The 20015-nt window shown below is 43.4% G+C and overlaps 1 pseudogene; it reads right to left on the reverse strand.

Moving 5' to 3' along the window:
- Window positions 1–744: 744 nt before the first annotated feature.
- On the reverse strand, window positions 745–17617 carry LOC129478488 (transcription elongation factor A protein 1-like; annotated as a pseudogene).
- Window positions 17618–20015: the final 2398 nt, after the last annotated feature.

Here is a 20015-nt window from a genome sequence, read left to right on the forward strand (position 1 = left end):
CTGAGGCAGAAGAATCTCTTGAACCCAGGAGGCAGAGGTTATGGTGAGTTGAGATCGTGCCACTGCACTCCAACCTGGGCAACAGAGTGAGACTCCATCTCAATAAATAAATAAATAAATAAATAAAAGTCCAGGCATGGTGACACACACCTGTAATCCCAGCACTTTGGGAGGCGAAGGCCGGTGGATCACAAGATCAAGAGATCGAGACCATCCTGGCCAACATGGTAAAACCCTGTCTCTACTAAAAATACAAAAATTAGCTGGGTGTGGTAGTGTGCACCTGTAGTCCCAGCTACTCGGGAGGCTGAGGCAGGAGAATAGCTTGAACCCGGAAGGTGGAGGTTGCAGTGAGCTGCGCCACTGCACTCCAGCCTGGTGACAGAGTGAGACTCTGTCTCAAAAAAAAAAAAAAAAAAAAAAGTTAAGGTATATTTTCCTTTAAGAAAAAAATAAATTGCAAGAAGTTTAATTTATAAAAGTTTAATATCGACTTATTTATAAAAATGAAAAAAAAATGTTTTAAAACAGATCCCATACAATTATCCTGTGGTCTCCCTACTGATCAGGAACTACAGAAGGCACTTAAGGAAGGGATGCTGGGTCAAAAACAAAGCCTAACCCGCGGGATGTATGTTGCTCTAAAAATCTGATTTGCAGGAAAACTAGTTGCTTGTCCTAGGTTTAAGCTAATTACAAAATCCATTTTCTTAGTGGCCCAGATATTTTGCCAATTTTTCCATCTCAACAGAACTTCTGTAGATTTCCACATTCATTACAGTCAACGAACGTTGTCATTGGTTCACCAGCACTGCAGGCTTGTACCTGTGTGGAAGTGCAATTCTTCTTTTTACATTTGCCACATGTGAGCGAATCAGGCTGGGTTCCACCTGTCTTGGACATCTGATGCTCTCTGATGGCTTCCTTCGTCAAGTTTTTGTGTATCTCTTTGAGCTCATCACTAGCCATTTCTTCTGCCGTCATTCTAGCAAGTTAAGTCAGGAGGAATATTCCCACACGGTGCATTTTTCCTTAAATTTGGATTCTTTGCATCTGTAAGATTTGATATCTTACTTCGGACTCTATTTTTATACTTCATGCCTTTATTCCCTCTTTCTGGATCTATAGCTTCCTCAATTCGAGATCCTAATTCTTCCTCATCAGCTCCCATTTCAATGCAGTCATCTCCTGTTTAGCTGCAGCAAGCATCTCCCTGTACTTCATCCACACAGAATCAGAAGCGCTTCCTGCCGAGGAACAGATGAAACAAATATCTCAAGCATTTGTCTTATCCTTTCTGCTGCTTACATTGCCACTGGAGCTACTTTCTTTTGCTATTCTGCGATGTCATTGCAGGTTCTATTCGCTTTTCGCTGGGGTCTTTCTCAGTTGATGGCTCATCTGGTAACTTTTTCCAGGATTTGACGAAAGACTTTGCTAAAGATGTAACTTCTTCATCTGCACTCTGCTTGAGACTAACATTAAGTAACATTCCAGTTCCTATGGACCGCAGTAATTCCAGAATATTCTGAAGCTCGTTTAACAAACTCAGTGCTCCGGCCGTGTTCTTCTCCTGCACCATCTCGTCCATCTTCTTGGCATTGCGGGCCACCTCATCCTCCGTGGCTCCGGCAGGTCTCCTCCGTGCCTAGCCCGCTGGCAAGGGGAAGTGGGCGAAGCTGGAGCAGAGGAGAGGGCGGGAAGCAGCCCTGGCACGGCAAGACCCACCACCGCAGGCCGGGCATAGGCCTCCTCCTAGACGAATCCCGCCGCGGCTCTTCCTCCCCAGGCAGCGCCAACCTAGCTCCGCACCTTCCCAGCTTCATTCAAGTATGACTGACAAATAAAAATTATATATATTTAGAATATGCAACATGATTTTTTATTTTGTTGTGTTTTATACAAATAAGAAAACTACAGTTCAGAGAAATATTGCATTTTGAATGCCTAACTTTTCTCTCAATGCTTTCAACATTGCTTTTCTTTACTTTTGATTGACAAATCATAAACATTTATGGGGTACAATGTGATGTGTGTATATATAGGATGATTAAATCAAGCTAATTAACCTATCCATCACTTCACTTCTTTTGTTTACCACAGAACCATCAAGTCCAAATCTCTTTTTTTTTTTTTTTTTTTTTTGAGACAGGGTCTTGCTCTGCTGCCCAGGCTGGAGTGCAGAGACACAATCTCCGCTCACTGCAGCCCTGACCTCCCAGGCTCAAGTGATCCTCCCACCTCAGCCTCCTGAGTAACTAGGATGACAGGCTCGTACCACAACATCCAGCTAATTTTATGTTTTATTATTTTGTGTGTGTGTGTGGAGATAGGGATCCCCTATGTTGCCCAGGCTGGTCTCAAACTCTTGGGCTTTAGTGATCCACCCACCTTGGCCTCCCAAAGTGCTAGGATTACAGGGGTGAGCCACCATGCCTGGCCTCTTCGTTTTTAATGCAGGCATTTCTTGCTATAAATTTCCCTCTTAGAACTGCTTTTGCTGCATCCCATAAGTTTTGGTATGTTTTGTTTCCATTTTTCTTTGTCTCAAAATGTTTCATTTGCCCCCTTGATTTCTTCTTTTACCCATTGATTGCTTAGAAGCATGTTGTTTAATTTCCATGTATCTGTGAACTTTCCCATTTTTCTGCTGTTATTGATTTCTAGTTTCATAACATTGTGGTCCAAAAAGATACTTGATATGATCTATATCTTCTCAAATTTATTAAGATTTGATTTGTGGCCCAACATTTGCTCTGTCCTGGACAATGTTCCATGTGTACTTGAGAAGATGTGCATTCTATTGCTGTTGGATGGAATGTTCTATTTATGTCTGTTAAGTCCATTTGGTCTAAAGTTTAGGTCAAGTCTAATGTTTTCTTACCGTTTACCTGTCTGAATGTTCTATCTATTGTTGAAAGTGGAGTATTAAAGTCTCTTGCTATTATTGTATTGCTGTCTATTCCTCCCTTTAGATCTGTGAATATTTGCCTTATATATTTAAGTGTACCTGATGTTGGGCACATATTATTTACAACTGTTCTGTCCTCTTTATGAATTGACTGCTCTATCATTATATAATAACCATCTTTGTCTTGTTAGTTTTTGACTTAAAGCCTATTTTGTCTAGTATAACTACCCCTGTGCTCTTTGCTTTCCATTTGCATGGAATATCTTTTTTCATCCCTTCACTTTCAGTCTGTGTGTCACTTTAAAGGTGAAGTGAGTCTCTTGTAGCAACATATAGTTGGGTCTTGTTTTTTCTTTTCTTTTTTTTTTTTTTTTTTGAGACTCAGTCTCACTCTGTCTCCCAGACTAGAGTGCAGTGGTGCAATCTCGACTCACTGCAACTCTGCCTCCCAGGTTCAAGCAATTCTCCTGCCTCAGCCACCCTAGTAGCTGCAACCACAGGCATTCACCACCACACCCAGCTAATTTTTGTATTTTTAGTAGAGAAGGGGTTTTGCCATGTTGGCCAGGCTTGTCTCGAACTCCCAGCCTCAAGCAATCCACCCACATCTGCCTCCCAAAGTGCTGGGATTGCAGGTGTGAGCCAACGGGCCTGGCCTTATTTTTGTATTTTTTAAATCCATAAAGCCACCCTGTGTCTTTTGATCAGCAAATTTAGTTCATTTACATTTAAAGTAATTATTGGTAGAGAAGGATTGATTGTAGTCATTTTGTTCATTGTGTTCTGGTTGCTTTGCAGCTCTTTTACTATTTTTTTCCTCTCTTGCTGTCTCTATTTGTGATTTGAGGATTTTCAGTAGTGGTATGCTTTGATTCCTTTCTCTTCATCTTAGTGTATCTGCTAAGTTTTTGCTTCATGATTGCTATGAGGCATATTAAAACATCTTATAGTTATACTAGTCCATTTCAAGCTAATAAAAACTTAACTTTGATCTTGTATAAAAGCTCTGCACACACACATACACATTCTGTTTTTGATATCACACTTTACATCTTTTATGTTGTGTATCAATGAGTTATTGTAAAGTTACTCTTAATACTTTTGACTATATATGTACCTTTACCAGTGAATTTTATACTTTCATATGTTTTCATATGATTAATTAGCAGCCTTTCATTTTCAGTTTGAAGAACTCCTTTTAGTATTTCTTGTAAGGCAAGTTTAGTGGTAATGGACTCCCTCCCTCTGTTTGTGTGAAGAAGTCTTTATCCCTCCCTTATTTATGAAGGAGAGTTTTGCCAAATAATGTATTGTTATTTTGGTTTTTTAATAGGATCATACTATAAACATTGTCCTGAAGTTTGTTTTTTTTTCTACTTACAGTTATCCTGCACACCTTTTCACTACACGCAGATACAACTATACACACAGATACAACTCATTCTGCTTAACCATCACATGTAACCATAATTTAAAATCTCATTATTGATAAACTTACAGATTCTTTTCAGTTTTTTTATGTTATAAACTATACTACAGAAAAATCTTTGAATATGTGAATATAATATCCATGCTTGTGTGACTACTTTTGTAGACTATAAGTGGATTCATTGAGGCAAACAGTATGTACTTTTTTACAAAGCATAAATATTTCCAATTTTTTGGTCAACAAAATTACATCAACTCACCAGTAAATGAGGGAACTCACTTCTCCACACTCACACCAACCCTAAATATTATTTAATCTATTTAATTTTATAAAACTTAGAGGTTAAAAATAAGAAGTTATCTTACTTTAATTTGCATCTTTTGGATTTGAGAGAAGCTGAGCATCTTCTCCTGGAATCTTGTCTCCTTTTGTTCTCACTGTGAGAAAAATAGTTCTCACTGTGAGAAAAATAGTGGCCATAAGGTGGAATCCCTGGAGGAAGTATGGCTTCCCCTCCTAACACCCTGACTTCATCAAAGTTTCATTACATCGGAGGAGGAGCAATGAGATATCAGTGTCATCTAAGACAGAGGTGGAAAATTGAAATGCTGGAGGGCCCTATAGGAAAATACAAATGTTCAAGCAAACCTGTAGATAGCATAGAGGACTTTGGCAACTGGAGAGAGCATATCTTATCAAAAGGAATTCACAGCTGGGTGTGGTGGCTCATGTCTGTAATCCTAGCACTTTGGGAAGCCGAGGTGGGCAAATTGCTTGAGCCCAGGAGTTCCAGACCAGCCTGGGCAACGTGGCAAACCCCACTTCTACAAAAATATAAAAATTAGCCAAGCGTGGTAGCACACACCTGTAGTCCCAGCTCCTCAGGAGGCTGAGGTAGAAGGATCGCTGGAGCCCAGGAGGTCAAGGCTACCATGAACTGAGATCATGTACTCCATCCTGGGTGACAGAGTAAGACCCTGTCTCAAAAAATAATAAAAAAAAGAATCCATGTTTTAAAAATTGTTCATGGCTGGGCACAGTGGCTTATGCCTGTAATCCCAGCACTTTGGGAGGCTTAGGCAGGCAGACCATGAGGTCAGGAGATGGAGACCAGCCTGACCAACATGGTGAAATCCCGTCTCTACTAAAAATATAAAAATCAGCTGAGTGTGGTGGCGCACCCATGTAATCCCAGCAACTCAGGAGGCTGAGGCAGGAGAATCACTTAAACCCGGGAGGCAGAGGTTGCAGAGAGCTGAGATCACGCCACTGCGCTCCAGCCTGGGTGACAGAACGAGACTCCTTCTCAAAAAAAAAAAAATTGTTCATGATTGTGTAGACTGACTACCACAGGTCAGTGGGTCAGATCTGCACAACTTGCACCAATTTGCAAAATGTATTGGATTTTGAATTCTGTAGCAAAGGAAAAAAATTCTGTTTAAAATTCTAATTTCCAATTAAAATTTTTGACTTTTAATTTTCAGAAAACATGTGAAATACATTTTCTTCATTACCTAAAAAGGGATACCAAGTAAGAACAAGCATGAATTTGCCCAGAGGCAAGTATTAGGAGTGTGCTAATTTTTATATTGACAGATACCTATACTGAAACATATACATTCTGAGAATTCTTAAACCTTTCATTAGGTTGAACCATATAAAATTGCACTTTTGGAGGTCAAAAATTGTCAAATTTTTGGTTAACCAAAAACTTACCTATTTATTTTTAATTTTAATTTTTTTTTTTTTTTGAGGTGGAGTCTCGCTCTGTCACCCAGGCTGGAGTGCAGTGGTGCGATCTCGGCTCACTGCAAGCTCCACCTCCCGGGTTCACGCCATTCCCCTGCCTCAGCCTCCCAACTAGCTGGGACTACAGGCCCCGCCACCACGCCCGGCTAACTTTTTGTATTTTTAGTAGAGACGGGGTTTCACCGTGTTAGCCAGGTTGGTCTCGATCTCCTGACCTCGTGATCTGCCCACCTTGGCCTCCCAAAGTGCTGGGATTACAGGCGTGAGCCACTGCGCCAGGCCTCCATAGCCTGTTTATTTTAAGATGTCCATACCTTTCCACAGGAAGGTGGGAACAATACCATTGAAGTGTTAAGACTCACATGAATTCGTTTATTTGTTTTATGATCTGATTCAGGCTCTTGCTCCATCTGTTTGTTCAGTTGATTGCCAATCAGTGTGGGAGTTTGAGTAGCAGTTTTGGTAGAAGCCTGAATCAAAGCAAACAGCTGTATCTCTTACATGAAACGTCTGTCTACAGGGTTGATTTAAAAAAACAAACAAACAAAAAAAAAAAACAAGTTCTACTCTTCAGAGAAGCCTTTTCAGCTGTGAATAGTAACGACTAGGCCCTGGCAGGCAAAATGTTCCATGTTGCTCTGAGGTATGAAACAATACCTGTTTGGTGAAGCAACATTACATAACTGCTGAACCCGGGACTCTCCAACCAAATGATTCATCAGTTTTATGGGGTCAAATGATTCGTCAGTCAACATCATTATTTTGTCACCACCAATTAGCATTTGCAGGGTACCCACACAGAGATGACACTGGATTTGATGCTTGACAGAACACAAGGAAGACAAAGAGTACAGCTGATAAAGTAAACTGTTGGAAGTATACATTTGAATATGAAACATAGCACAGTCATACCTGTAAATCCATCCCTGCCTGAGCCACACGTGGTGGAATAAACTCATAGAAACTCACCATGGAGCTTCACAATGGTTCTTTGTGTTGCAACAGAGGATGAAGCAGGTGCTCTTCCACAGAAGACGTGAGAAAGGTTCCAGGTCCCCTTGGGAATCCCAGAATCAGACCCTAAAACTTTGGAAGGGCCTTTGTTGAACACTGAGTCAAACTCCCCAGAATCCTTTTACAGAACCCCCGTCCAGCAAGTGACCAGCGAGTCTCTAAAGACCTTGAGAACTTGCAGATTCTAGGGAAGACTTCATAGGTTCAGAGATGGGAATTTTGGAGCATTCTAGAAAGAAATTCTGGAATACAAACAAATTTGGAATTATCATAGGAAGGCTATTACATAATTGTTTTCCAGTTAATAGCTCTTAATAAGAGATCTAAGGTGGCCATTGGAGTTGAACCAAGACAATTTTCTTCCATTGTTGCCATTCTAATTTGAGAGTTCCTTGCTGTTTTATTCCTCCTCAATTCCATTTTGGACTAGTTAGAATAGAAAGAAAAACTGAGCCACAAATTCCATTTTTCCCTGCTTAAAGGGTAAACTCCTGCCTGAGAAGCACACTCAAGTTTTCCAGAAGATTCCAACAGAGGAGTCCCAGTTTGTAAGCAGGTTGTGTGTCTTCAGTGTGTGGTCAGTCAGCTGTGTGGAAAACAAGATGTATTTTCCCCCAAAGACTGTGCACTTAGTGGTTGGGTACTGAGGCTGGTACATGACAGCTTGCTTAACTGGGTGCGCACCTGAAGGGTGGTGCCCTGTCAATGACATACAATGCAGCCTAGCCCTTGTGGGCCACAGTATTTCCCCAGGTAGCCAGGCACACACCTGTCCCAATGCAGTAGGATCAAGGCCTCCCTCCCTCCCTGTTGCCCAGTGCTGGGCATTGAGAGATGGTGGGCTCTTCTCAGCACCATGTCCTAACAGTGCAGGCTGGGAAAGAAGAGAAATGAGATTGGGGGGTTCAGTTAGCCTCTAGTGGTGAGCAGGGCTGGAGTAATCTTCTTGTCTGTCCAAGTACGTTTTCCATTCCTCCAGCCTAACAGATGTGTCTAGCATTCTTTCTTTGCTAAGGATTTGAAAGTAGCCTCGGTGGAGAATGCCCAGCCCTGTGAGGTTTTCTGAGTGTTTATAGCCAGTAAGGAAGCAGAATGTCATGAGATGGAGAGCCTCTCCTGCCCATCTGGGTTTCTGGTCCCAGGACCAGGTGCACAGACTCAGGGACAATGACAAAGGCCAGAGTCTACAACTCTGCAGCTGGGGAAGCCACCCAAAGATGGGAGCCAAGGAGCAGGGGTGGAAGCTGGTGCTCTGTCCTCTCCTTTCCCCTCCAAGGACCCAGTCTCTGTCCAGCCTGGGCACTGGTGATAATCAGGCCAGTGTGGGTGCACCAGGGTGTGCTCCTCTCTGTGGCAACCTGGGTGGTGGAAGGGAGCAAGCACCTCCAGGGTGGTAGAGAACGAAGAACGGCGTCTCCAGCCATTGGTGGCTCCAAATGGGGAATTTGGTGGGACAAGATGCACTCAAGAAGCTTTAGGAAAAATAAAATCAACTTCCATATTATTCATTGCCTTTCAAAAAATATGCTTCTATACATCTCTGATGAAAAAAATCAATGACCCAATAAAAAATGGGCAAAGGATATAAACTGTCTATTTTAGAAGATATACAAATAGCCAGTGTGAAATTAGAACAAAATGCACTAATGATCAAACATGAATCTCAGAAGCATTGTGCTAAGTGAAGGAAGCCAGACACAAAAACATACATACATCTATTCTATGAGATTCTAATAAAGGCAAAGCCATAGGGACAGAGCTGATCAGTGTCTGGCAGGGTCCAGGCTTCTGTTTTTCTTCATATTCTAAATAATTATTGTGATGGTGGTGGTGGTGACACAATTGTATGCATTTTGTACGTATGTATTCAAAACTCATCAACATGTATACTTAAATTTGGTGAATTTCATTGTACGTAAACTATACCTCAATAAAGCTGATAATTAAAAAAAGATTTTAAAGCCTAATCATGGATATTAAGCAAACACGTAGTTTAATCTTGTTAGCTCTAAAAAAAAGGTCCTTTTTAGGTCTAAAAAAAGACCCAACTCCTACCTGTTATATTTTATAAAAAGGAAAATGGAGTTCCAAAGAGATTATTACTATTATTATTATTATATTAAATATCACACAGCCTGCTAGAGGTCAAGCCACATTCCAGCACTCAGACCTGTGTTTTTTCAGTCTTGTCTTTCTTTCTCTCTTTTCCTCTCTTTCTCTTTCTTTTTCTTTCTTTCTTTCTCTTTCTTTCCTTTTCTTTCTCTTTCTCTCTCCTTCTTTCCCTTCCTTCTTTCCCCTTTCCTTCCTTCCTGCCTTCCTTCCTTGCTTCCTTCCTTCCTCCCTCTCTCTCTTTCTTTCTCTTTCTTTCTCTCTTTCTCTTTCTTTCTCTCTCCCTCTCTTTCTCTCTCTCTTTCTTTCTTTCCTTCTTTCTCATTCATTTGTTCCCTTTCTTTCTTTCCAGAGAACCTGGACCATGACGCAGGGTCTGATGCCAGCTTCACTCTGGATCTGCAGAGTCCTTCCTGCAGTGACCACCACGACTCGTTCTTCAGATGAGACTCACCCAGGTACAGCGTGCAACAAGAGATCTTTTCAGTCTTTCTATTTTGTCATCCTCCCCAGCACATTGAAACTATAAACTGTGTTCTCACACAATCCAGAGGCACTGTAAAATACCTTGCAGATATATAGTACTTTAGTTTCTAACACATGCCCATTGTGCTCAAAGAGGCAGATTCAGTGGGAGATACACATGACAAGATTTATTGCAGGGAATTGGTTTATGTAATTGTGGGGCCTGGCCAGGCAAGTTCAAAATCTGTAGGGTGGGCTCTCACGAAAACCATGCTAGGACTGTCCAGTACGGCCAAGCCCATGAGTGGAATTTCTTCTTCCCCAGGGAAGCATCAGCTTTGCTCTTAAAATATTTCAACTGATTGAATTAGGCCCACTCAGATTATCTGGGATGATCTCCTTTATTTAAACGTAACTAATAGGGACTTTCTTCATATCCACAAAATCCATGTATACCACCTAGATTCGTGTTTGACTGAATAACTGGGAACTGTAACCCACCCAAATTAACAAGCAAAACTGATCATCACGCCTATGTAGTAGAGAAGGAAGATATTGCCATTTAGTTTTTCCTACTGGGGAACTAGAAGCAGAGAGAACTGAAATTACTTGCCTAAGGACACACAGCTAACTCACTTTTTATTTTTCAGTTGGAGAATGGATTAGCAATTCCTACTTGGTGTGATGTTGTGAGGAGTTAATTAAATCCATTCCAGTTGTGTATGTACAGTCCCTCTATTTTGTATAAAAAACATCAGCCAGGCGCAGTGGCTCATGCTTGTAATCCCAGCACTCTGGAAGACCGAGGCAGGCAGATCACCTGAGGTCAAGGGTTCGAGACTAGCCTGACCAACATGGTGAAACCTCGTCTCTACTAAAAATACAAAAAAAAAAATTAGCTGTGTGTGGTGGCACACACCCGTAGTCCCAGCTACTTGGGGAGGCTGAGGCAGAAGAATCACTTGAACCCACGAGGCGGAGGTTGCAGTGCACTCCAGCCTAGGCGACCGAGGGAGACTCCATCCCAAAAAAAAAAAAAAAAAAAAAAAATCCAGCTATTAGATCATGTTCTACCTATAAAGTGAGCTGATTTATGAGTTGTGAGGGTTATAGACATTCTCTTTAACTACAGAGGGAGTACACGTTAAAATAACTTTTTTCAGCAAGTAGTTCCATTTCCAGAGATTAGTTTTATTTCTATTTTTATTTTTTTTTTAGATGGAGTTTTGCTCTTGTTGCCCAGGCTGGAGTGCAATGGTGCATTCTCAGCTCACTGCAACCCCCACCTCCCAGGTTCAAGTGATTCTCCTGCCTCAGTCTCCCGAGTAACTGGGATTACAGGCATGCCCCACCACGCCCAGCTAATTTTCGTATTTTCAGTAGAGACAGGGTTTCACCATGTTGGCCAGGCTGGTCTCAAGCTCCTGACCTCAGGTGATCCGCCTGCCTTGGCCTCCCAAAGTGTTGGAATTACAGGCGTGAGCCACCATGCCCGGCCCAGATATTAGTTTTATAACAATATATTTAAACATCTATAAAAACACACACACAAAGATATTCATTGCAGTGTTGTTTGTAAGTGAAAAAAATCTAAATGTCTATCAACAGGAGAAAAAGAGATTGTTAAATGAATTATGATGTGGTCTAACAGTAGAATGCTCTATATATATCGACAAAGAAAGGTGTCCATGGTATAATATTAGATCGAAAATAAAAGATCTAAATAGAAGATCTGTTAAGTCTATTAGATCTAAATAGAAGAGTGTGTGTTATTTGATGCCCTTTATGATGTTAGACATTTTTCTGCTGCCTTTGGTGGTGGGCAGCAGATGAGTCCTTTACTCCTCTGTTAAAATGGATGCTATGTCTCTGAGGAGGAACTCTAAGGTGGTGGGGGTGTTTCAGTTGAAACTTCCAAGGCTGCAGGCCTCCAATAGCTGCCCCATCCACACCATGTTCTCCCCGAGTGGGAACCTCAACAGGAGTCGCTGTGCAGGAGCCTGGGGTTCCACGGTGCAGTGACGCAACTCCTTGAAAATGGAGACCAGACACCAGGTCACGATAGGGTAAGCTAGAGCAGAGCTACCTGACAAATGGTTAGGGCTGAAAACCTGAATCAGCAAGGCATGTTCCATTCATGATGAAAGGTGCCAGGATGGCCAAGCGCAGTGGCTCATGCTTGTAATCCCAGCACTTTGGGAGGCCAAGGTGAGCAGATCACTTGAGGTCAGGAGTTCAAGACCAGCGTGGCCAACATGGTAAAACCCCGTCTCTACTAAAAGTACAAACATTAGCCAGGTGTGGTGGTGCACGCCTGTAGTCCCAGCTACTCAGGAGGCTGAGACAGAAGAATCGCTTGAACCTGGGAGGCGGAGGTTGCAGTGAGCCAAGATTGTGCCACTGCACTCCAGCCTGGGCGACAGGGCAAGATTCCATCTCAAGAAAAAAAAAAAAGGCACCAGTAGCCTTGGTCAGAATGTCTTCTGAGACAATGGGTAGCATGGTATACTTTTACGTAACATCATTCAGGACTTCTCTTTTTCCTGATAAGAGCTGAGAAGAGTAAGTGGCCATACTTTCTGAGATTCCCTCTATCAAGGGAATGAGATGGCTTCATGGATACCTCAAGACCCTCTACCTCACACCTACTCCCTTTTCCAAAGTGGAATCGGGAGCATAGTTGACAATTCTATTATCCTTAGAGGACTTCAGATTCATTTAAAGGTCCATGTGGAATCCTTGGAGCAGAGAGACTTCTGTGGACCAAATGTGCAGGGATTTTACCCCACCAGCAAAGAAGCAATCATTGTTGCAGTGGACACCAGCTGGGTGTCTTCCAATTCAATCCCAGCATTATCTACCTGGAGATAGCCTCAAATCCCACAGGTCGAAGGCTCAGTCCCACAAGACTGTCCCCGTTTCAGACACCAGTCACAAGTCTAGTACTCCAGAACTTCTGAACAACTGGCTTCAAGATGGGGTTCCCACGACCCTCTCTTTGGGTTTGGTTAATTTGCTACAGCAGCTCACAGAACTCAAGGAAACACCTATTTACATTTGCCTATTTATTTAAAAGGATATTACAATGGATGCAGGTGAAGAAATGCATAGGGCACGGTATGGGGTAAGGGGTATGGCGCTTCCACGCCCTTCCTGGGTTCGCCACCTCTTCGAACCCTGTCCTTTTGGGTTTTTATGGAAGTTTTATTAAGCAGGCATGATTGATTAAACTATTGGCCACTGGTGTTCAGCTTAGCCTTAGACTTTTCTTCCCTCTCCAGTCATGGCTCAAAGTCCCAATCCTAACCCTGCCTTGGCCTTTCTGGTGACCAGCCCCCATCCTGAAGCTACCTAGTGGCTACCAGCCACCAGTCTACTCATTTGCATACAAAAACCCATCATTTTGGTGTTTCTAAGGATTTTAGGAGTTGTAAGTCAGGAATCGGGTTGAAGAGCAATCACAGTCCACCCCAATCTTTGAACCAGGGTCTCTTACAACCAAAGGACATGCAACACAAAAGATACTGCTACATTAGTGGAATCCAGTTCAGTCACTAATAATTAGTCCAGTCTATCAGATTGCATGAATGTCTGCCAGGGCAAGGCCATTCAGGTTTGCAGGCTTCCAGCCCATCTTGTCAGGTTCCAAAAGCGAGTGGTCTCGGCACACACATTTTTCATCCTTTCAGGCATCTGGGATCATTGAGCTAAGAGACAGTACAGTCTCTTGCTCTGAGCTTCTTTCAAGGTGTTCATGTAATATTGGATTTCCCTCAATTTATAACCCGTTTATTCATTTGTTTACACTCAGCTACCATTCCTTTCTCTCCATTAATATCCAAACTTTTCCACCTTTGGAAGGGAAATTAAAATCACCACTGTCTGTACTCCCGTCACTCTGGGAGATCGAAGCAGGCAGATCTCTTGAGCCCAGGAGTTTGAGACCAGCCTGGGCAACATAGGGGGACCTCATCTCTTCAAAACATACAAAAATTATCCAGGCATGGTGGCATGCAGCTGTGATCCCAGCTATTAGGGAGGCTGAAGTGGGAGGATCACTTGTTCCCAAGAGGTCAAGACTGCAGTGAGCCATGACAGCATGGGTGACAGAGCGAGACCCTGTCTCAAAAAAAATTATATAAAATTTTATATAAAAAATTTATATAAAGGCCAGGCACAGTGGCTCACGCCTGTAATCCTAGCACTTTAGGAGGCCAAGATGGGCTGCTTACTTGAGGTCAGGAGTTCAAGACCAGCCTGGCCAACATGGTGAAACTCCGTCTCTACTAAAAATACAAAAATTAGGCATGGTGGCACACGCCTATAATCCCAGCTACTTGGGAAGCTGAGGCAGGAGAATCGCTTGAACCTGGGAGACGGGGGTTGCAGTGAGCCGAGATTGGGCCTCTGAACTCCAGCCTGGGCAACAGAGCAAGACTCTGTCTCAAAAAAAAAAAAAAAAAAAAAAAAAAAAATATATATATATATATATATATATAAAGGCCAGGCACAGAGGCTCACCCCTGTAATGCCAGCACTTTGGGAGGCCGAGGTGGGCAGATCACTTGAGGTCAGGAGTTCGAGACCAGCCTAGCCAACATGATGAAACCCCATCTCTACTAAAAATACAAAAATTAACCAGGCATGGTGGCCCAGCTACTTGGAAGGCTGAGGCAGGAGAATCGCTTGAACCCGGGAAGTGGAGGTTGCAGTGAGCCAAGATCACACCACTGCACTCCAGCCTGGGTGAAAGAGCAAAACTCTGTCTCAAAAAATAAAAAATTATATAAAAAATTATGTATTATGTGTTTGAGACAGGGGTCTCTGTCACACAGGCATATATATATATGTATGTATCAGCACAGTGGTGGTCTAGATTGCAGGCAGCAATATTAGCCTAGCAAGTGCTTCCCCCCAGTCCACTCCCACTCCCACTCAGATGAGGTAAGGTTACATAGGTATAAACTAATGAACCCAAATTTTGTACAACCCACTTCTATCAGGCCCTTAGAAATGCTGGCATAAAGTTGAGAAACATAGCTACAGTTTGTTGCTTAGGAGTCATCCCTGCTCCCTGCACTTGTACTTGTAGCCCTTATCCTAGGACCACTGCATCAGGCAGGGGAAAAAGAAACCTGAGGTGATGTGGAGAAAAAGGAAAAAACCATAGTCATTATACTAGTGTACTCTTCCCTTATGAAGAATTGCAGTCATACCAGCATCCTCCCTGCCCCTCCTTTCCCAGGTCCACTAGAAAAATAGAGGAAAACTGAATGGGGACCCTTCTTTAGCCCCACTCCTGGTACATATGAGCACACACTTGTGAAGGCAGGTCAGCCAGCCCTTCATGCTCTTATCTCCCCCTGGTTCAGATAACCAAGGCCCACTCCACTTCCCTCTCAAACTATAACTCTGAGGGGGACCTCTCCCTCCCACTGTCAGACAGCACGGGCTGTACCGTGTGTTCCTTCCTCTGGAGAAATGATGGTAGGCTTCCACATCTGTGTAGTATCTCCTGCTCTGGAGATCACCCTGAGTCCTTGCATCTCCCACCAGGTAAGCCAAGCCCAGTCCAGAGCCAGCATCCATTCCCGTCAGAACCCGTGTGTAGCCCACAGGGCCACCCCATCAGTCTCACTTGCCAGCTGTGTTCAGGGCCTTCCCTCCAGGGAGGCTATCCCGGAGCCATTGGCAGTCTCTGTCCGTCTTGCAGGCAGAAAGGACAGTTCTTACTGGCATTTTGTGCCTGAGTGGGTGCAAGAGGAACGTGTCTAGACTCAGTCCATCTCTGCACTGCTGTAGTTCCCGTAGCCACTCATTTCACGGACCCAGGTGGCCACCCTAAGTGAGAACAGCAAACAGGGATATCTGCCAATTCCAGGCAACTTTCTAACCTGGAAGGGAAATTTTCTGATGGGCATTTGATGTGTTACTTACATGCACCCTTCAGATTTCCACAGGGTCGTGCCTCATATGGGCATCCCTTTAACAGGCCAGGTTTCCATTTCCCCTCTGCCTGACCCTGTGGCCAGGCCATTGGCCACTGCCCATGAGTCAGTGAAAACCAGACACAGAGGCTTTGCCACTGCTCAGTCACTGCTAGGAAAGCAGCATGCAGGTCAGCCACCGAGCTGATTTGCTTTTGACTTCCTTGATCAGAGTGGCAGCTTCCAAACAGAATGTTGTCCCCTTGCCTGGAACTACCGTTCACAAACCAAGCAGTTGTTTATCACTCAGTTAAGAGGTATTTGTAGGGCAAGTGGAAATCGGTACCAGCAGCTCCTCAGATGGTTTCAAAGTCAATCCTGGAGGAAAAGAGGCCACCTGCTTGTGGGGTGGTGGGTGTCTCCCTGCATTCCCCCAGTAGCATGTCCCGGTATCAACTATTTTCTTTTTCTTTTTTTTTTTTTTTTTTACACCAAGTCTCGCTCTGTCACCAGGATGGAGTACAGTGGCGCGATCTCGGCTCACTGCAACCTTCACCTCCTGGGTTCAAGCGATTCTCCTGCCTCAGCCTCCCAAGTAGCTGGGACTACAGGCGCATGCCAGCTAATTTTTGTATTTTTAGTAGAGACAGGGTTTCACCATGTTGGCCGGGATGGTCTCCATCTCTTGTCCTCATGATCCGCCTGTCTCAGCCTCCCAAAGTGCTAGGATTACAGGCGTGAGCCACCACGCTGGACCAACAATTTTCTTTTCATGATGATGAAGCTCTTCTGGGTACTGGGTATTCAAGTGGAGAATCTGTCCCTCCAGGCACTCCAGCTTCTGCTCTCTTCTGTGTGGGCTCGGGTAATCTTACTGGTTCGCCTTTAGCATGTCCAATTAATATTGCTTTTGGGATGGTTTACATGCCTTCTGTTTTCCAGAAATAAGTAGGGAGAATATTCCCCACTCACATACAATGTCTGTTCCTATAAAACATTTAAGTAAAGGAGACACAACTACTTTACATGAAGACAGTGTAAACATTCCAACTTTCTTAATCTTACCAACACTTACATTTTTATGTTCTAGTCCCAGGAACTTCTCTCTCCATCCCCAGACCACTTTCACCCTCTTTTATATAAAAGGCTTTTGGTCTCCAGCAAGGGTCTGGCCAAGTGACTCTGGTCTCTGGTTACCTTGATTAGCAAGTCTACTGCCCCAGGCAATTCCAGGTGGGATTTCTCATAGTAATCTTTAATCTTTTTGCCTTTTAAAATTCCTCCAAACTGGCGAAAATACAGAAAACTGGTTTGGGATCCTTTAATATTGGGGAATGGGGGCTGGACTCCGTTTGGTCCATCCAACCTTTGATAGTATTTTATTAAGACCTTTGTTTCAACTCCATCAAGTTATTTATTCATTCCATTTTTAAATAACCATCTAAAGATTTCCACCCTGCTGGGATGAGTCCCATGACTCTCTCCTTTTCCTTTTCCCCTGTGTTTCACCTTTATCAATTTTTAAAAACATTCATCTTATTTCTTAATAACATTTAAAAATTTCCACTTCCTGGGATGAACCTTTGACTCTCCCTTTTGCCTTTCCCCATTCTCTTGTTAATTACCCTAATGTTTTATTAGCATCTGTAAGCCCCATGAGGGAAGGCTGTAAATTACATAAGGCTTCTCTGACCATAGCTGGATTTTACAGCAATAAAGTTACACGAGGTGCCCATGCAGAAAGGGTCCCCTTAACCACAGCATTTACCATGACCTGGGTAACAGGCACATTCAGCAGGTAAATATTCATTCATCAGAAAACTAGTCCCACATGGCTTACATATGAAGGAAATCAATTGCTTCATCTGGGTTGCTCCACTTGGCATTTATAGGGGGAGAGGGACAGTTTCCTTTCTCAGGGTAAACAGACCTTACAGCGGCTTTTTTCCAATCCACCAGGTTGGCTGTTCCCTCGGAAATAACCTCCTCTGCGTCTGCATCATATATAGCCATCTGTGATGTTCAATAGTCCCTCATCGACCCAAACATACTCTTGCACCCTGCAGCATACAAAACCAAAGACCCTGCTCCTAAGTCAGTTATTTCAGAATTGCTTTAGTAAAAGCTAATGATACTGGTCTCCAAAATGAAACAATTCCTTCCACCATACCCTCTGGTTTCAACAGTTACTTGGTTTTGTCCTCCCCCCACATTGACTACTTTCCTGGTAATCATGAGTCTCAGAGGTATTTCTGTTGTCCCTGCATAATTTTCTCCTTTGTGTGTAGCTTTGAGGCTAGTGGCCAAAGTTCAGACTCACTGAAATCTGAGCTTGGTCTAGCATCAAGCTCTGAACCAGCACTCTCTTTTGTTTTCATTTCAGCTGTCAGAAAGAGAAAAATATGAAAAAAAAATTTTTTTTGAGACAGGGTCTCACTCTGCTGTCCAGGCTGGAGTGCACTGGCACTATCGTGGCTCACTGCAGCCTCAACCTCCAGGGCCTCCACCTCAGCCTCTTGAGTAGCTGGGACCATAGGTGCATGCTGCCACACCTGGCTTTTTTTTTTTTAAATAGTTTTTGTACAGACAGAGTTTTGCTACATTGCCCAGGCTGGTCTCAAACTCCTGGGCTCAAGCAATTCTCCCACCTCAGCCTTCCAAAGTGCTGGGATTTTAGATGTGAGCCACTGCACCCAGCCGAGAAAAAAATGTTTAGGCGATTCAAGATGGCTGCAGGTTGGACATACAGGCAATAGATACTAGATCTGTGAGCTAAAGCTCAATCCTCCCCTGCAAGGCTGGAGTCTCCAATATTTCACTGGCAGGTACTGATGACAACATTGCCTGTCAGATGAAGCCCAAAGGCAGGATAGAATCAAACACCCCTCTCCAGACCCTAAGATGCCTGCATGCTTCCTAAGCCTTTCAACCCATATACATTAACTGCTCATTTGCTTTATCTTAGGTACAAAGCCACTGAGCACCAGTTAGAATTGGAACAATGTCACCTTTGCTTTACTCTTCCCATCTTCTATATAACAGAACATGTAAATAGAATTGGAACAATGTCACCTTTGCTTTACTCTTCCCATCTTCTATATAACAGAACATGTAAATAGAATTGGAACAATGTCACCTTTGCCCCCTCCTCCCATTCCCAACAAGTAAATAGTGCATGGGACACATTCTCAGTTTGCACTGAGTTTCTGTTTCTCGGCTATTAGTCCTCAAACTTGGCTCAGGATAAAAGTAAATTTCTTTGAGTTTATAGTGCCTGTTATTTCAACTTTTGGTCTACATAGCTATCACAGATAACAATAACCATGGGATTGAATATTTTGCCTTTTACTTATCAGTTTGCATTTTCTTATGCATCCAGGGAACCAATCCCATGAGAGTTGGATCTATCTCTAAATTCCACCAGTGGCCAAATGTGGTGGCTTATGCCTGTAATCCCAGCACTTTAGGAGGCCAAAGCGAGAGAATTGTCTGAAGCCAAGAAGTCAGCTGCAGTGAACCATGATGGCACCACTGCACTACAGCCTGGGCAACAGAGCCAGAGATACTGTCTTAAAAAAAAAAAAAAAAAATCTGGTTGACAGAGCAGGAGCACCATCATCTGGGACAAACACTGCCACTTTAAGTTCCAGCTCCCTTTCTAGTCTTGTGCATTTCAAGAAAATCACTTCTCTTCTAACAACAAGCAGCCAGAAAAAGCAGACAATAAAACACAGGTAAGACAGCTCAGGCACAGAGTGGGGAGTGGGGGAAGTCTCCTGGGTGACTGCCAAACTTCACCCTCATACAATGGGCCCCAGTAAAACAGTAGGTCTTAATAAGCACATTCCTTTCCCTTCAGGGGCACTAAGATAGGAAAGCTAAAAGCAGACTCGGAGGGATACGCCTACAGCTGCAGGAAGATGTATAGGAACAGACACACAACTCTCCCTCCCAGATAAGCACAACAAAGAGACACAGAGGCAGTCCAAGTCTGATAAACTCTCCCATCCTGAATCCTTGAAAACTCTTAGTCTGTAAGAGAGTAGGGGCCAGGCAAGGTGGCTCACGCCTGTAATCCACCAGGAACCTCCGTGTGTTCAGCTATCTGGAAGCTCTCTGAATCTTGTCTTTTTTGGATTTTTATGGAGGCCTCATTATGTCGGCATGATTGATTAAACCACTGGCAATTGGTGATCAATTGAACCGTCAGTCCCTCTCCCCTCCCTAGAGGTTTGGGGGGTGAGGCTGCAAGTCCTACCCCTCTAATCCTGCCTTGTTCTTTCCTGTGACCAGCCCCATCCTGAAGCTACTGAAGGGCTGCCAGCCACCAGTCAACCATTAGCAAACAGAAAGACACCATTTTGGTGTTTCTAAGGATTTTAGGAGTCGTAAGTCAGGAAACAGCGTCGAA

Source organism: Symphalangus syndactylus, chromosome 3 (genome assembly GCF_028878055.3).
Source record: "Symphalangus syndactylus isolate Jambi chromosome 3, NHGRI_mSymSyn1-v2.1_pri, whole genome shotgun sequence".
Lineage (NCBI taxonomy): Eukaryota > Metazoa > Chordata > Mammalia > Primates > Hylobatidae > Symphalangus > Symphalangus syndactylus.